The 18,264-nt window shown below is 40.8% G+C and overlaps 1 protein-coding gene across 2 annotated transcripts in view; it reads left to right on the top strand.

The window, feature by feature from the left end:
- kank4 (KN motif and ankyrin repeat domains 4) overlaps positions 1–18,264 on the top strand; it is a 70,582-nt gene that overhangs the window by 2,263 nt on the left and 50,055 nt on the right. Inside the window, exon 1 of one of the 2 annotated variants that reach the window (XM_029429413.1) lies at positions 377–502. The exons of the other annotated variant lie outside the window; for it this stretch is intronic. The gene's annotated coding sequence lies outside the window, so the exon portion shown is untranslated. Of the gene's footprint in view, positions 1–376; positions 503–18,264 lie in introns of those variants that run through there. 2 annotated transcript variants of the gene reach the window in all.

Genomic DNA, 18,264 nt, shown 5'->3' with positions numbered 1-18,264 from the left:
TCGAGAGTGTGTCTCAAATCTGCCAGTAAAAGCGGGTTAATTAGATCCTGTATGAGTGTATGCAAGTGTGCATAACCTCTCATGCATATGTGCATATCAGGTCAGGAGGATTTCTCCCTCGCTCTCTCTCTGCGTACTTTAGAGCATCTGAGCGACTCCCATTTGATGCATGCTGACGAGGTGGGTGTATCCAGCCCTGCTGCTCTGATGTTAGGAAGCGGCAACTTTTCCATCCTACTCAGTCTGCTCTCTACTCTCCCTGCTCTCCTGTTTCAGCCAGTCTGTCTGCCCTCTAGCGTAGTACTCTCCTTTCACTCACCACTATTCATCACCATCCAGGATACATTTACACAAACCCACACAGGTAGACAGAGTTGGCTGATAGATACAGATATATGTACATTACTTTGGACAGAGCTAGACAGTGGGGATCTGTAGCTTTGCCGGTTTTCTCCCCATTTCGTTTTTTTCGTCCCAAAGGATCCCACACGCAGCTGCAGAGGTAAGGGAAGGATAGATGTGCACCTTTTGCCGTTTCTTTTTCTTTATTTTCCTGTTTTGCTCTCATTCTTCTTTTCTCAGCTGTTTCTTGTGAGCCTCCTTTCTCATCCTCTCTCTTTACTCTATTTTCATCAAGCATCTTCAGTCAGTTATCATATTTATTCATTCTTTGCTGTTTCCTTTTTCCTTAAATTGATTTATTTTTTACTATTTATGTGCTCTATTTTCTTTTCTCTGTCTCAGTGCAGTTCATTTTAATGTCATTATGGAGCTGAATCTACATTTCCAAACCAGCACACATTTATATACAACCCTGCTGTTATCATCTTTCTCTCAGTATGCTGATTATGTTGTTTATTTTAGGGATCTTCTTGTATCTGCGTGGTAATCAGATGCTGGAAGTGAGGCATGCACGTACATATTTGTGCACATGTGGACAAACATACTGTCAAAGGGAATCTCTCTCTGTCTGTTCGTCTTTAACGTCTCTTTATAACGGGGGATCCTTTCTCTGAAGCATTTCATTAACTGGACCGGGTTTTAATAAAATTCCCTTCTGGCCTGACTAATGTCTTTCAGCTGGAGCCTGACACATGCACATATGCATGCGGTTGCAATACACACATACTGTAGAAACCACGCAAACCGGGCAGTGGATGGAGCTGGAAGAAATAGCGAGTGATGGTTGTTGTTTAGAGTGATCATGTATGCAACTTTTGCATGGTTGCTTCCTAGCGATCTGCATGTATTCACTCTGCATCTTTGCCTCGCTTGTAATCCCTCAGTGTCTACCCCTCTCTGTCTAATGCAAACCCTCCATGTCTCTCTCCATCTCTTTTATGGTGTGCATGTATTCTCAGTTAGTCTTGGTCAATGCTCTGCTTGCCTGCCACAGAGCATTGGCCATGGTTGGCTGGCTAACCACAGCTACACAACATTAAAGAGGCAAGTTACTGTTCCTGTTACATGGGGCATGTTTACAGGGTGTCACATTGTGTGTGTGAGTGTGTTTTATGCTGCATTCACAGACATTAAGAGCTCTCCATCCACACTCAGGTTAAAGGCCACATTATTAATCCCATATACACACACGCACACACACACACACACACACACACACACACACACACACATACACCCACACACACACACACGCACACACACTGTCCTCCAAGATATGGCTGACCCGCATTAGTGTACAGTCCTCCGCTGTGTGTGTGTCTTTTTATCTTTGTATATGTGTGTGTGTGTGTGTGTGTGTGTGTGTGTGTGTGTGTGTGTGTGTGTGTGTGTGTGTGTGTGTGGTGTGTGTGTGTGTGTCAGCATGATTTCCTTGGAGGTTCAGATAGGTGACTCATACCAGCTCTCATGCTGGTGGCTGTTAGATGCACTCACTGTTACGATGCCATGATGTGTGATTTGTAAATAGGCACTGTCTGACAAAAGCGTGTATCTGTGAAATGTCAACTTTTCAGGAAATTATATTAAGCAGAACAGCTTATTTTTTTGCTCGCAACACATGCATTTTTAAGGTTATAGAGTGTGATCTTTTTTGTAATCCCAAATGTCATAGATTTTTCTAAACACATAAAAGAGCGGGTCATCCTTTAATTAGAGTTGCAACATTAAGCCAAGCTAAGGTTTGCATTTCATTGATGATATTAAAATGTGTTGTTTTGAACTGTAAAGTGGCTCTAGGGATGGTAATGTTGGTCAGTCGGTCTGTTCATCAAACCAACTATTGGATGGATTGCCATAACATTTGATAAAGACATTTATGTCCCCCTCAGGATCATTTGTATTAACTATAGTGATCCCTGACTTTTAATTTGCGCCATCATCGGGTCAAATATTTATTCTGCTTTATCTATCAGATAGTGAAAGCTTGGAGAGAGACAGGAAAGGCGGGAAAATGCTTTGGTTTATTAACAAACCCGTAAAACTAATGACATTCCCATTAGCCTCAATTGTACTTTGTGTTTGGTACTAATCTCAAAATGTTAGCATGCTGACATACTAAACTAAGCTGGTGAACATTGTATACATTATACCTGCTAAGCCTACAGAAGGGAAAACAAGATTGATTTTTTTGGCTAAACTAAATTTCCTGAATATTAAAGTAGTCCAGCCTCGGACCTGCAGTGGAAATCAGACCATTAGAGACCAAGCCTTAGGTAGAACTGTATGGCTTAGCAGCTTAATGTGACGGAAAGTGTATTGAAGCACAGAAACAGACACACACACACACACACACACACACACACACACACACACACACACACACACACACACACACACACACACACACACTGTGCCCACCCAGAATCTGTAGTCACTCCAGTGAGCATCTTGGGATGGATGCTCTGATACAGAGCTAAGCACAGAACACTTCAATGTGAACAACTAAACATGCTATGTCGACTAAACACACACAGCTCTGGTTGTGTGATTGTCACAGTGGTATCTTATTTGTTATTCTAAAGTCAGTCGTCAGCTAAGAAACAACACAAACCACCTGGCACGCGACACGATTCCTTCCCACAAACATTGTAGTGATTTGTCTAAAGCAGTGGGCTGCAGGTTGTTTTGTCTCAAAGCGAGATGGGCAGTCATTTGCACACACACCATGTGTGTCTGTGTGTGAAGTTGGCCGGCGCTGGTCGATGCCAAGCTGTGCTCTGTCTGGACTGGCCCTGTGCCCGTTGCTTCCATGTGGTTGGTATTCTCCAGACTTTCACTTCCACTGACTCCTCCTAAGGCTTCTCTGAACCTGTAAATGCCTTTGTTGGCTCACACACTGGGAGTGTGTTTGCGCACAAATGTGTGTGTGCCAAGTTGATTGCTGAAAGGGATAAAAGTGGTCAGTTTCTTACTTAACTAAAAAATCCATCACAAAGACAAAACATCTGCAAGGGTGTATGCGAGCTTCCAAAAACACTTATTTGCAAGTGTGCTTGAATTTGAGCCATGCAGGGTGACACTAGGTTGGATTTTTTATTGTTTTCTTGCCACAGTATTTCTAGTTTAAAAAAAAAAAGATGTTCTTTCATCGAACAAGTGGCAGAGCCTGGGTTAAGGAGCTTAGGGCTTCTTTGCTGTGCTGTGGGAGGAAGAGGGACTCCCTAAACTCTCAGTCTGTGTCAGTCAAAGCAGCCAAAAACCCCTCGCTGTGAACACACAGATACATGAGAGCCAGGAGTCAGCAGGCTCACACTCACACACACACCAGCTGAGCGAACGCCTAGGGATAGCACTACTAATCTCATTCTCTGTTGACACACATGCTTTCACAGCTCTCTCTCTCTCTCTCTCTTACCATGTTGGTATCCTAAAGCAAGAGGTGTGTTCCTTCCTATCACTGTCAGCAGAAGGGTGAGTTCACACCGTGCTGGAGATGTGTGTATGCTTTGTGCCCGCAGCACATCTGCTTCCCACAGACGGCATGACTTCATGGAACAGTGGGACTTTGCAGAAGTTCAGACAAAGTGGATCTGTGCTCCTCAGGTGCTTTCTTAGGGGTGGGTGGAAGTGAGAGGAGAAATTCTCTCATTTACCTAATTCATTGAATTATCCAACTCTAGTGAATACATCCAGAACAAATGTACTTTCTTTGTTTAGCTTTTTCTTTAATCTTTCTTTTTTCATGTGCCACATGTCTGAAATAAAGTATAACATTAGAAATATATGGATTCAATGGAAGAGTAAAACTTAGAGTCGAAACAAATAGAACCGCACACCAAGGACAGTGGAAACCACTTACATGGATCAAAAAGCTTGGGACAGAATAATTCCTATTCAAATGCTGTTTAAATAATTTAGGTAGTCCGCTGAGTTACAGTGTTCATTTTTTTTTTTTTTCATACATTACGACATATGGAAAAATGTATATTTAGACATTGATAGCCGACGCTGATGCACTTGATGCTCTAATAAATGTCAATTAGCTGGTCATCTGCATGAGAAATAAAGAAATGAGGTTATAATAATCAACCGCATACAGTTATCAATTTGACCCAGACAGACATGACATTACATCACTATAAGAGGTTTCCACTGAAGCTCCCGTCAGAAGGGTTTTAATGCTGAGTAACACTTCGAGCACCAGGCTCTTCCTCACACTTCACTTCAGACTGAGGTTGATCCGGGCCGTTTTCGGGACCGTAGCCAGTCAGCATTGAAGTCATTGCCAAGGTAGGCAGATTTCTTTCTATGCCCTGAAAGCACATTTTGTTTTTTAAAGGAATGTCAGCTGGCTTAGATCTGTACATGGCACAGTCCTACCACAGACTCTGTACTCACTATCAGTTTGATTTTCTTGGCGAACCTTTTTATGTCATTCAGTTCATTGTAATTTAAATGAACAACTGACTGATGACACGAGACAACTCAGGGACTCCACTTTATCTGTCTTCAGTGTATGACTGCTATACTGTGTGGGTTAGGATTGATCATTTCATTTGATCTAGTTAGCCAGAAAAGAGCAGTTCAAAAGTAGCTGACTACTGACAGTGGCAGTTTCCTCTCTTAACTCACAGCATGTTTAAGTGCCATTTAAACACTTTTTACTCCTTTCATCAGACAGGCTTAGTTGTGTTATTCCTATTGATCACCATCACCTCTTCAACAACTTTATTACAAAGCTTAAAGCAGAATATATAACCAACCCGACCATGTTGTATCACTTCAAAAGCCACGGTGGAGCACTGCAGGTGGGCTATCAGTGAAAAACAACAACATATATGTCAGTTGTATTGCAACTTGTGCTTTCATTGATGAAATGAAATGAAAGCACAAGTTGCAATACAACTGACAACTATGTTGGACATAATGAGAAGTAAATGCATAAGGGCGTAATTTCTCCTATTGTCTTGTTAGTGATGCAGGAAATGTATTTCGACATTTAGATGTGACATTTTTTCAGATTCTTTTCTCATCTCTTTGTCAGCACACATCAGTGTATCCCACTGAGATCTGAAAGTGTTTCCAGCGTTTTTTAAATGTAAAAAAAGTGGGCACCTAGGCGTTGATGTAATCTTCTTGTGACGTATACCTTTGGAAAACAGTCTAGTCTTTGAAAAACAGTGGGTTATGCTGTTCAGTGTGCAAAGATTTGCATTGTTATTGAGCTCAACAATAGTACGTGTGTTTTTTAGTTTACAGTTTGCATGGTGGATGTGTGAGTGGGGGTGTTTAGCTGGACGAGGGTCACTAAGGTGGGCTGCAGTTCATCGAAAGGGGAACTATGGAGATCAGAGGAACAATACAAGCTGTAAGACTTTCCCTCTCTGACTGCTGGTTGGGTGGGGGACAACAGCCTGTATTTCACTCTCACATTCAACATAAAAAAAAAGACTGTACCAGATGAACTATATACTGTGTATATTACAGTTGTATACTTATTCAAACTCCTAGCATGATTAAAATAATGAAACTACTGGTGGCAGCAAAAGCTTGGATGCTGAAGTTCCTTTAAATGCACCACAAAAAAAGACACTTCTAAACTTACCCAAAACTGCCCGACCAAGAGAGGATAACATAACATAACCCTGGTGTGAACCTGAAAGGATAAGGGTCAGATGCAGTATCCAGTGAGTTAAAATCAGAGCTGTAATTTATACAACCATGTCTTCAGGTAAAATTTAATACAAAGTCTTCCGCTACAGCTCAGCCAGAAATAAAGTTCCACAACCGGACATCTCTCAAGTAGCAACGGTGAGGAACAATGGCTCGGTCCATCCTCACATTGTTTCCCTACGTTGTATCCCCACCACTGCTCCGTAATGGGTTCCTGGCATTGACAGGCAGGAAAAAACAGAGTCTGTCGTGGGAAGAGTCGAGAGTGCACAGGGGAGCATGGGACTTCCTAATGGAACCTTCATTACTGAATGCTGTGTTGTAATTGGCTGGCTGCAGGAGGAAGGAACTTCCTGTCTGAGTGTTATTGGAAGTGACCACTCCCTGTGAAAAGTCAAAGACTTATTGAGCGTGTAGATGCATATGTGTGTGTCAAAAGATGGCCGCCCTTCCACGGTGCTCGCTCCGTGCGTCTGTATTGTTTTGTCAAGAGTTTGCGTTTTTCCCTTCAAATATGAAAGAAGCATAAATTCTAAGGACATAGTGTGTTTGTGGGAGGATGTTTTGTGTTTTGAATCTGGAATCACCCTTGGCTCTCTGAGTGTATACTTGAATACATTGAATAAATTCCTTGGCAGACTACTTGAATTCCTTCAAAATTCAAACATGATATGCCTACTCACTGAAACATGTACATCTAATACACTTGTATTGCACTGCGGTCTACTTATGCACACTTTCTTGTGTGGTACTTTCCCACGATGTCTTACTGCTCAGTTTGAAAACATTCCGGTTATTTTGTCCGACTTTGACCACAGCATCAACCTGCATGGTCTGATTTAAGTTTTCCAAAGACCTCAGTTATCAACACTGTCCATACTCTGCATCCACATCATGAGTCTGTCCTATGGGAAGTCGCTGTTGCTTTCTAACTGCATTGCCTCCTACTGCTCTTGCTGAGAGCTCGATATATTATGGCTTAAACAATCAGTCTATTAATGGATTAGCCGATCAACAGAAAATGAATCCTGAACTATTTTTACAATGTATTCATCATGTAAGTCAAATATTTCATGTTCTAGCTTCTAAAATGTGAATAGCTTGTCTCCATTTTACATAATTTAAAACTGAATATCTTTGGGATTTAGACAGTTGGATGGACAAAATATTGATCGATGGGCGGGTTAATTGATAATATAAATAATTGTTGGTTAGAGCTCTAAGATATTTAAAGGTAGCAGGATCTCGTATGACCCATTTCTGTTGTATACCTCTCTACTTGTGTCAGATAACTGGCCAACAAATGACCAGTGGTGAGCATCTTGAATGCTGCATGTACATTGCATGCATATACAAGTGAAAGGAACAATTGATATCCTAGGAGATTGGTAGAGAAAGTCAAAAATGTCTTAGGAAATATTTCTCAGCTGAGTGAGTTCTTAAAACAAAAACACAGAATTCTCCCCCCAAACCTGCACAACCAATATCACCCAGTCGCAGAGATGCAGTGCCTGCAGTGTAGTGCTTCCTATCAGCAAGAAAAGAAACAGCAGCAGTGTAGAACTGCACATGTAAACTTGTTGATGTGTGTGCATCTTTTTGTTTATTGTGTGAGTGCGTGTGTGTGTGTGTGTGTGTGTGTGTGTGTGTGTGTGTGTGTGTGTGTGTGTAAGTACCTTTCTCGTGTGAGCTTGGCCTCAGTGGAGCTGCTGCCTGACTGGGGTTTTAATGAGCCCTGAACCTTGTCCACTCCTCCACCTGTGAGTGTGTGTTTGTGCATTTCAGTTTCTCGCAGCTTCTTGTTGGAGCTGCTAAAACACTAATTTCACACCAGGAACACTTCTTTATGTCAGTGCCCAGTGTTTTCTAATGTTATTTACATACACATATATCCACAAAGTTCCAAGTGTGTTCTGATTAAATGTTCAGGAAATACATGTTGGAGCCAACTAATGTAATTCAGGATATGTAATACTGTGTAACAACAAAAATATGCTTTCAACCAAAACCTGGCAAAAAAAGTACATTAAAATATTTCCATAAACCACATGAAAAAGTGGGTTGAATACAGTATGTTGCAAAAATGTGTCTCTTTGGATAAATATAATAAATTATGTGTGCTTTCAGATATAAAGACATTAGCTCACAACTGCTGGCGGCAGGCAATAGGATCCAAATGTTAGTAAAAAGGCAGTTTATGGAGGGTAACACTTGGTGACAGGCAGTCAGGATCAGGCAAACAAACACAGCAGACTTGGCAGGCAGAACATACACAGCTGGCAGGCAACAGGTAAGAGGAAAGCAACTAAACAGAAATTGCTTGAAATCAGTAGAGACCTGCCACTGTATCAACATTAGGCAGATTTGACAATCTGGCAATAGATGAAAAGCTAAACGTATGACTGTGTTCTAATTCAGGAGGTGCTCCCTTCAAGGTGTGCATTTTTGGAATAAATACATCAAAGCGGGTTGACAAGGTTGTCCCCCTCCAAGTGAATTGGAGTATTGTGGCATGCTACCCTTCCTTTGCAGCCCTGAGTATTCCCAAATACTACGGAGTCAGAGGCATAAGAGGAGGGAGAGAGGGAAAGCGCAGGTGTCAATGTTACACAATCAGACTAGATTTCAGCACTTGAACTGGCACACCCACCATGAATGACTCCAATCAGCAAGATTGTATCATCAGGGAGGCCTCGATCTTCTGTAGTGTCAATCAGGGACCAGCGTTTAAAGCCATTTGTCATTTAGAAATCTACTTCCTGAACTGAAATATTGATGTACACAAAACTGCTTTTAAATATAGTTTTTATTCTTCGACAGTACAAAAAATGATTGAAAAGGGAATAAATGGCACATTTGAAGATCACTTTTACATTACTATTAATCTACTTTGAGATTATGTTCTCTGTTTTATATTAAACCAGGAGAAAAACTTTAGTTTATTATACTAACAAAAAACGCTGAGAGTTGCTCTTTGATGCATTTTTGCAGAGAAAGTGTTTGTGTGTGTTTCCATACAATATGTATTTTCATTCATTCATCATTCTTTCTTGCCACGCCTCACACTGTTTGCATATCCTGGATATACAGTTTACAATATGATTCCTAGAGTGGGGTTATAAAGAATAAAGCCTAAAGTTAAATTATACAAAAACTGTGACAAAAACATATTTCTATGTGACCAAGCTATCTACTTCTATCTTCTTCTGGCCCCTGCAGCTCGAGAAGTTGCTGACACGGTGCCATTATCTTCCTGTTCTCCCCGGTAACTAAAATCCACAGACAGCTCTCCATGTCAGCCAATCAGATAACAGATAGCCCCTAATTTTGAGTCAGTGCTGCGTGCCTTTCATCTTTCTGCTAGAAAGTATTTTGCTAGACAGATAAGATCCTGTGGAGTGCTTACTCTACGCAGCATCTGAGGAATGGACTTTAATGAGAATGAAGTAGCAGAGTGGCTAAACTGTGCAGGATTTTAAGGATGAAGAATTGAATGAAGGTGAAAAGGCGTGAGGTAGGGTGAGGAGTTGATGAAAGCAGGGAGGTTGGTGACAAATAAAAGGAAAGTATTGAGTAGGACCGATGGAGGAAGGGATGATGAGAGGAGGGGAGTCAGAAACCTTCTTTCAGCTCACCTCTCCCATGTCAGCTATAGGGAGGCCTGGTAGAGAGACATTAAAGGAATGAATGAGTTTGAGAAGGAGAGAGAGAATGTCAGCAGAGCATTCCAGAGGCCATGTTCCCCTCGCTATCTATCTTTCTGCCTGTATGTCTGCCTCCCAATCAGATATTTCTATCAGTCAGCAGTGGGTTCCTGAAACACTGAAGCTCTTTTTCCATCCTGCATATCAGATGCAGAGAGATGGAGAAAGGGAAGGAGGGAGAGAGAAAGATTGAGGATAAGAAGGATAAGAAAAAAGCAAGAGGGGAAGACGATGAGAGGAGACAGCAGTGATGGGTGAGAGAGGAGCGAGTGAGAGAGCACAATCTGCATCCCTGATATAATTGGCATCTTAAATGAGGTTTCTGTAGCACCAGTACACTCACTCCTTGGAGGAGATTTCATTGCACCGCAGTCATATTTCCTTAGCAACATTAGTGTTTTAATGAAACTCCCGTCTGAGCCCAGGCCAAGCCTTGGAGCAAATTAGTTTCCTCACCGCTATGATTTCTGGTTGTACCGCACATTTACAATGGACAGAGAAGACTGTCACTGTGAATCCTTTTAACCATCAAGTGTAATACATGTTTCTGATTTTCGTGGCATGGGTACAGATGTGTTTGCAGTTTACAGACATATGCATACAATACAAGCACAACAGAAAGGTCAGTCAGTGGAGAACATGCACACAACAATATCTGTGCAATAAGTGAACAGCAATGCAGAAGTCAAAGTCCGACGTACTGTAACATATCTATACTTATTGGAAGAACTGAAAGCATTTATGAATTTACATTTCAGCATTTCAAGATAATGCAATTGCCACGTTATTCATTTTGGGATTTGTATTCGTACCTTTAAATTTGTTTTGTTTTATTCCATTTTACTCATTACATTGATGTTCTTAGTCAAGCTAGAGGCCAGTTTCCAGGAATGTCAATGTTGGTTTGTCCATCATAGTCAAGACTGAAATATCTGCCATGAAATGTTATACAGATATTCATGGTCCCCAGAGGATGAATCCTAATGACTTTTTTGATTCCTGATACCTGATGCCAACGTTTTCACTTACCCAGTAAAATATCTCAACGTTTACTTGATGAACTGTTCTTAGATTCATGGCTCCCTGACTTTTACTCCAGCTCTACCATGAGGTCCACATTTGTGGTTTTGGTACAGACATTCTCGACCCCCTTAGGATTAATTGTAATAACTTTGTTGATCTTTTGGCGTTTCCTTGACTATCAGGTTAACATTTATATATGTCCAATACTTTGTTTTCTGACCAAATCATCTGCAAAACTAATGACATTCGCATCAACCTCAGTTGTATTTTTTGTTTATTGCTAATTAGCAAAAGTTAGCATGCTAACACGCTAAACTACGATGGTGAAAGTGGTAAACATTATACCTGTTAAACATCAGCATGCTAGCATTGTCGTTATGATGTTAGCATGATGATGTAAACATTTAGCTCAAACATTTAGCTCAAACATTTAGCTCAAACAGCCTCACAGAGCTGCTAGCATGCGGCATGCAGCATATGTACACATTTCAGAAGTTCAAATGATAACTTTTATTTCAGTGTGTTCATAATTGGGTGACTGGTGTTGGACTGTCCAAAATAGATTTAAAAAAAAGTATATATGGACTACTCTCAAAAATCATTAAAACTGAAAATCAGCCATTGTCCCCTTTTGAATCTATTGATTGCAGAGTCAAAAAGATTCAACATTTCACTGTCAAAATACAACAGACTGCACTGTATATTGAACCTGTCAACAGAAAAACTGAAAGAGTTAAAAAGAAAAAAGAGTGTGAGTGCCATCAGGCCTGAGTACATCACACTTTGTTCCGGATGCGTGATCATGCCTTCTCCCAGTAGCTAACGTTTTATTTTCCTTTCAGCCTGCAACGTGGCACAAACACAAACCAATAGTGACCCACTGACGCTTTGTTTTTCTGTGTCATGATGCCACCGCTGTGCATTGTCTACAGCTGACTGAGTCGCTCTCTATGCGATGCAGCAATTTGGCCACAACCCAGAGCCCCATATTTGTCCTAATCCATTTCAGTTAGTTGTGCCAACTGTGGTTAAACATAGAATGAAATAACTAGTCTGCGTAACAAACCCAATTTCTGTCAACAGGATCAAGCAGATGGGTCGTGTTTAGTATGTCCGTTTGGTCCAGTCCTGTCGTCTCTTTATCTGATCGTCTTGCTGTTTTGCACACTTATCTGGCACATCATCTTAGGTGGCCATCTGTTTGTTTACTGTGAAAAGATGTAAGCTATCTGGACAACCTCTGTGTCTTTCATCTGCCAGTAGATGTATGGTGTCAGTGTATGTACAGTATATGGGTCTGTTTAATCTCCCTTCTTTACCAAAGCTGAAAACATGATTCTCTCCCTCGTCCTGCGTCTAAGCTTTAACACCATGCAAACACACATGCATGCATGCACAACTAGATGGAGAGAGGTCTGTAATAAAATATCTTCCTAGCTCTTAGGTTATTTTTATCCTGAATGCTCGTAAACTTTGTGTATTCCTTTTACGTACCTCTGCCCCTTAGTGACTTCTCTTTCCCTTTCAGTTTTCTCTCTTTCTCCCTCTCGACCCCCTCCCTCACGTTTTCTATCCATCCATTCATCTGGGCTGTGTGAGAGAGAGGCTGGGAGAGAATAGATGAAAGAGTGGGGTTTTCATCATAGACAAAGCATGTACACACAGCTACACACTGCTCTCCCAGTGGTGTAGTTTGTGTTTCTTCTATTTGAAAATTTCCATGTTCCTATTCCTGATGACATTCTGATGAAAATCAAAAAGATTATTATGCTTTGGAGTTGCCTAAATTGGAAGAATTCCTAAATGTAAAAGGTGTAATTCAGAACCAATTCTGTCATTGTGTGTGTGTGTGTGTGTGTGTGTGTGTGTGCGTGTGCGTGTGCGTGTGCGTGTGTGTGTGTGTGTGTGTGTGTGCTGGTATACATGCTTGTGTGTGTACATTGTGTGCACCTTAAAAATAACCGGGATAAATCCAAGAAATCATGACTGCATTTTAGATTTTACAAAGTGTGTGTGTGTGTGTGTGTGTTAGTGTGTGTGTGTGTGTGTGTTAGTGTGTGTGTGGTGGGTCGGTGGTTCGGTGGCTGCATGCATAATACTGGATGTGAGCATGAAAACACATTCTACATGTTTTCTGCAGTACTTTCCAAACATATTAAGTATACAATGATACAAAACAAAGCTTAAATGATTAGTTGATTAATGCAAAGTTAGTGTTTTTTAATTAACTAATTCATTATTAAAGTATAGTTTTAACAATGCTATAAACATTCATTTTCTTCAGTTAATCTGACATTTTATGAATGTAATTAGTATAAAGCTATTAACTATGGCCTCCACCAATAATGGCCAACAACGTTAATGTTATTTTTTTTGTTACTCTTAACATTAATATGTATTTTGCCTGGTCAATGAGAAAATCCTCTCTGCAGCATCTTGAAATTGAATGGTTGTTGGTGGATTATACGCAGTGCCGGCTGCTGTGTGTGTGTGTGTGTGTGTGTGTGTGTGTGTGTGTGTGTGTGTGTGTGGGGAGGGTGGGGGTACGTCTCTACGTCAAAGCCCAGTTGACTTTTGACAAACAGCTTTGTGGGGTGTTTAACATGGTGGTGAATGGGAAGAGCATTAACTGACAAGCAGAAAGAGCCCTTTTTTGATGGGATTAGCACAGTGGCAGACAGGGACCAAGGACTAGTGCTTTAGATTGATTAAAGTGTAATCCTGGTGGATAATCATGCCTGCTGATGTGACATGTGTGACCAGCACCCTCATGCAGCAGCCCCCATCTTTATCTTACTGTACGCACATAAACACAAACAAAATAACGTCCTCTGTCACATTCACGTTCTCTGTACTCCATCAATCTTCTTTCCCATTTCTTATTATGTCTTCTCTTGACTGTAGTCTCTGCAAATCCAGAAGAATGGAGAAGAGCTGGCAAAGATGGGAAATGAGCACTCTAGCTGCCATGTCATCTGTGTCTCATCAATGATATATTCGGAAGGTTTAAGGGATGGTATCATGCTTATACCTCAGAAGATAGAAAAATAGGTCTCCCTCACTCCATGTTATTGTTTTATGCCTGTTTGCGTGCCTGTAGTCACTCCATGACGAACATAGAGAAATTATATGTCTAAAATACATAACAAACACGGAATAGTTTACTCTACAGTGTGTAGCAATTATTTTATTCTAGACCGTCATGAATCATCATCATATTGCACCATTACTGGCAGCTGCATAACTGTTTGATAAATCAATAAATCAAAAAACTAATGAACAGATAAATTGATAATAAAAATAATCCTGATTTTCAGCCCTAGATGCCAATAAATGACCAATTCACAGTCAGTTGAGCAGTTTCACTGTTCTGCATGCCTCTATTAGCAGGAAGGGAATATTTCTCAACCGTGGACACAGAATTGTTTCCAGTTTTCCATGCTTCGTTCCCAGATGTGTGACTCATGGGAACATTGTGCATGAGGGGCACTGACAGTATGGAGCTGAACTATCAGTACTTACTCAGGCATTATCATGATGGGGAAAAAAATGTCTGAGCTCCGCAGAGTCTCTGTGCTATAGCCTGAAGTATGGGAACTCGACTGCAGCCCAAAAAAGGAAGAACGCTATTTATTTTAGATTCATATACCACATCCATGGTCTGGATAAATTCAGCTATAATGTATTCGTCATGTACTAATGGAGATAATAATCTGATTATGCTGGGTTTTGTGGTGACTGTGTGTTTTAGCTTTGAGTATGGGAACAAAGTTTGCAGCCCATAACACAAAGTCTTTTATTCACACTCTCTGAGCTGTTTATTCTGGTATTTATACTGTGGGTTGTATGAGAAAGAGGCAACAGAAGAAATTGTAACAAATTGAATAGTGAGAGAATAACAAAGAACAAAGAGTGGTAGTACATACTGGCAATTAGGAGAGGAGAAGCAAGGCGGAAATACATAATACAACAATCAGGCTTTTCATTTTCACTGCGCACAACAATCACACAAACATACTGGCTGATTTTGTAGTTACACGTCCATCTATTGTGTACATTTTCATCTCACCTGCACAAGCTGTGCAGAGGTAGGACCAAATCATTGTTATTCAAGTCTGGCTTTCAGTAACTTAGTTCTCCATGGTTCCTCCCACACTTGATTGGATGCCGTTGGATTGGTTCAAACAAAGTGGATCTGGGCAATGAAATGACGACTTGCTGTCAAAGGGAAGTCATGAGTCATTAGTGTTTAAGTTCAGGCTAAAGTCATCCAATTCATGACTTGAATCCACAACTCTGCATTTCTCTCCCTCTTTCTTTTTGCTCAAGGATTTCACAATATCATAGCAACTACAGTGGTACATCGAATACATCTTACCCTGGCAGACAAAGCAGGGGACAGGAAATCTATTCTGAGACAATAATATACATCATAGATACGAAATGATGCATGCTGGTATGTGTCAAGATGAAGCGACAGCGATGTGGTTGACCCTGATTCGGCCGCTGCTCTCTGTTCATCCAGGAAAGGATTTGTCCCTCTGAGGGCATACTTTGCATGGTAAAATACGGAGGCTTGTCAGCACGTCTACTTGTAAGTAGGTAAGTAGGCCCTGTGAAGCTGTCGCTGTCTATTTGCCTTTGCTTTGAATAGTTTTTTCATTTGCTGAACAATTCCTACTTCACATTGGTTTAACACTTTTGCTTTTTTTATGATTTTTCCGTGTGAATCATTTGCTGAATCTCTCTTGGTCCCTCGTTCGTGACACACTGGCCTCGCACATAGATAGAGCTCATCTTACCCATCTGATCTGATGTCTCTGGCCATCTGCTCTCCCTCTCTCGCAACCTTTTGACAGAGCTAAATGTTACTCAGTGCTTTCGATGGAGAGGCGAGCAGATTAAGCTTTATGACTTTGATTTGTTTCCCCCACATCCCTCACAGTGTGTTGAGGTAATATAAGTAACAGATGGTTTTCTCACACCAGCATCATAAAAAGTAGGATAGTTGGATTTGAAGGGCACTTCCCTCAAGATGATTTTCTAATGAACATACAGCGCAGGTTTTGTTTATTGGTATGCTAATCTGTTGCTTCCTGCGCTACAATCGACCTTTTACACACTGCTGACTTCATTTTGATTGATTTTGTGAAATAATGTCCGCCATGTGATAGACTGGTGGTTTGTCCAGAGTGTCCTCGCCTCTGGCCCCTTAAGACCTTAAAACAGCATGATCCATCCATCTATACCCACTTATGGTGGATGGATGGGTGTGTCACATTGCTGTGCCCTGCTATTGTAAATGTTAGCTCTACATTGTGTGCGTGTTATATAGAGCCGCTTCGATGCATATAAATGGATTCTCGTCTTCCTCTTTTTCTGCATCGATCATACTTATTATTAATTTGCACTTCTGCATCTTTTATGGGGGTGGCATGTTGTTGGTCACTTTCACTTAAGGAAAAGTTCTACAGATTGATAACCACTCTTACTACCAAAAAGTATGGGCGCAGTGACTTCCTGGAGTCTTGTCGACACAGTAAGGTTGCCAGATTTGGTACCTATACTCAAACCTGTGCTCCCCAACTATATCTGAACTGTAGTACTGGGTGGATAGATAAACTGTTACTCCCTAAATGTCCTATACGTTTCTGTTTGTGTATGGATTAAACAAATGAGACACAATCTGTAAACTAGTAAACTTTTAGAGGTGCTGATAGGTGGATTTTTGAACGCTGGACAGAGACAGGCTAACTGTTTCCCCCTGCTTTCAGTCTTTATTTTTAGCTAAAGTAATCACCCTCTGGCTCTAGTTTTCTTAATGCATAGACTAAGTTAGTAAGAGAGGAAGTTTAGTTTCCTAAATGTTGAAGGTATCTCTTTAAGACTGTTTAAGACTGTCAGGGAAACAATTACAAAGTAAAAATACTGAACATTTGCTTGCCACAGGCTTTCAAACTTTTTAAGATGTGCTTGCTTTTCATTATTTCATATCATTGCATATTAAATACCTATGCTTTTTTTTTGTTACTGCACAAGATAATTGGAAGACATCACTCGGGGCTATAGGGAGCTGTGATGGGTACTTATCATTGTCTGACATTTCATAAGCTTGACGATTAATCAATTAATTCCTTGCTGTGCAGCTTGATTAAAATGTGTTTAATATAGTCTCTCTGTGAGCTGGTCATAACTATAAGCTGTTTTAGTCTGTAATGGAAAGGGGGGTATTTAAAGTCTTCAAAGTTTTTTATTTATTTCCATGTTGTTTTATCCCTCATGTTTTGAGATTCAATCTCCGTTGACCCCCCCCTGTCCCCTTCAGCAATTCTCTTCATCTTGACAAGTGTGAAGGTCCAGAAAAACACTGGTCCCTACTCCCTACTGTAGGTAGCATCCTTATTTTTACTAGCTTGCAAAGCTGTAATTGCAAAGTGGCTTACACAACTTTGGCAGGTTGACAGCCAATCCATGTATTTCAAGTCAGTAGTCCAGTGCGGGAAAACAAGAGCAAGGAAGAGCATTAAGTTGTCATAGAGGAGCAGCAAAAGAGAGCCGAGGCATAAAGCAGAGACAGGTTAGAGAAATAGCCAAGTGTGCACTCAGCTCAGGAGCTAAAATAGGAGACGCAGGAAACAAACCTGTGCTTCATCTACTAAAGAGAGATACTGTTATGGTTCCTTTGAAGAGCAGGGGAATCCCACTGAGGTGACTGGCTCCCAGAATCCAGTTTCCTGTTTGTGGTTCCTCTTCCCTATATTGTGTGATCGTGACCTTAGAAAACCCTCGTTGACAAATAGAAAACCGTACAGAATATACTTCTGTGAGCAAAAGTACTAGTTGAGGAAATAAGTAAAGCTCTGTTGTCCCCCAAGGACTTCTGCTAAATTGCTCTGGAGCTAGGAACTTAAATGCCAGCACCACCAGTAAAGCCCCCAGTGTCTAAAACAGTATGTTTAACTATCGAGTGTGGAACAAAACATACATGTTCAGTAAAACCCTTCCCTGCATCATGAATTGACATTGATTTTCACATATTTTCACATTTTCTCATGCACCTTTGGACACTTTACATCACATTGAATCCATGCCAGAGTATCTGAAATCAACATCAGTGGATAATAAAGGGATTTTGGCTCATTTGAATAATCTTGATCTTTTGCAGAACATTACATTCAAATCAGGAGGCACGTGCATGAGCGAATGCTCCCAGCCAGCACAGAGGGTTGTCTAAACACAGCCAAGTTTGCACAGACCATGTTCTTTTCCCATTTGAGTGCCTTCTGCTGCTGCCTCTTTTTTGGAAAGCAATATGATTTCATCAGTTTTCTCCTTGGCTGCTATAAGATGCTTTAATTTAAAGTCCTTTCCTTGCCCATGTAAAAACTTCATTGTAAGTGTGTGTGTTATCACAGCTAAAGCAGGTTCATTGTGTCTGCCACCTTCTGTATGTTGCCATTGG

The sequence above is a fragment of the Cottoperca gobio genome, chromosome 4 (genome assembly GCF_900634415.1).
Source record: "Cottoperca gobio chromosome 4, fCotGob3.1, whole genome shotgun sequence".
NCBI classification, from domain to species: Eukaryota; Metazoa; Chordata; class Actinopteri; order Perciformes; family Bovichtidae; genus Cottoperca; species Cottoperca gobio.
The sequence above is the reverse complement of the archived record's forward strand: the minus strand, read 5'-3'. Positions and strand labels throughout refer to the sequence as shown.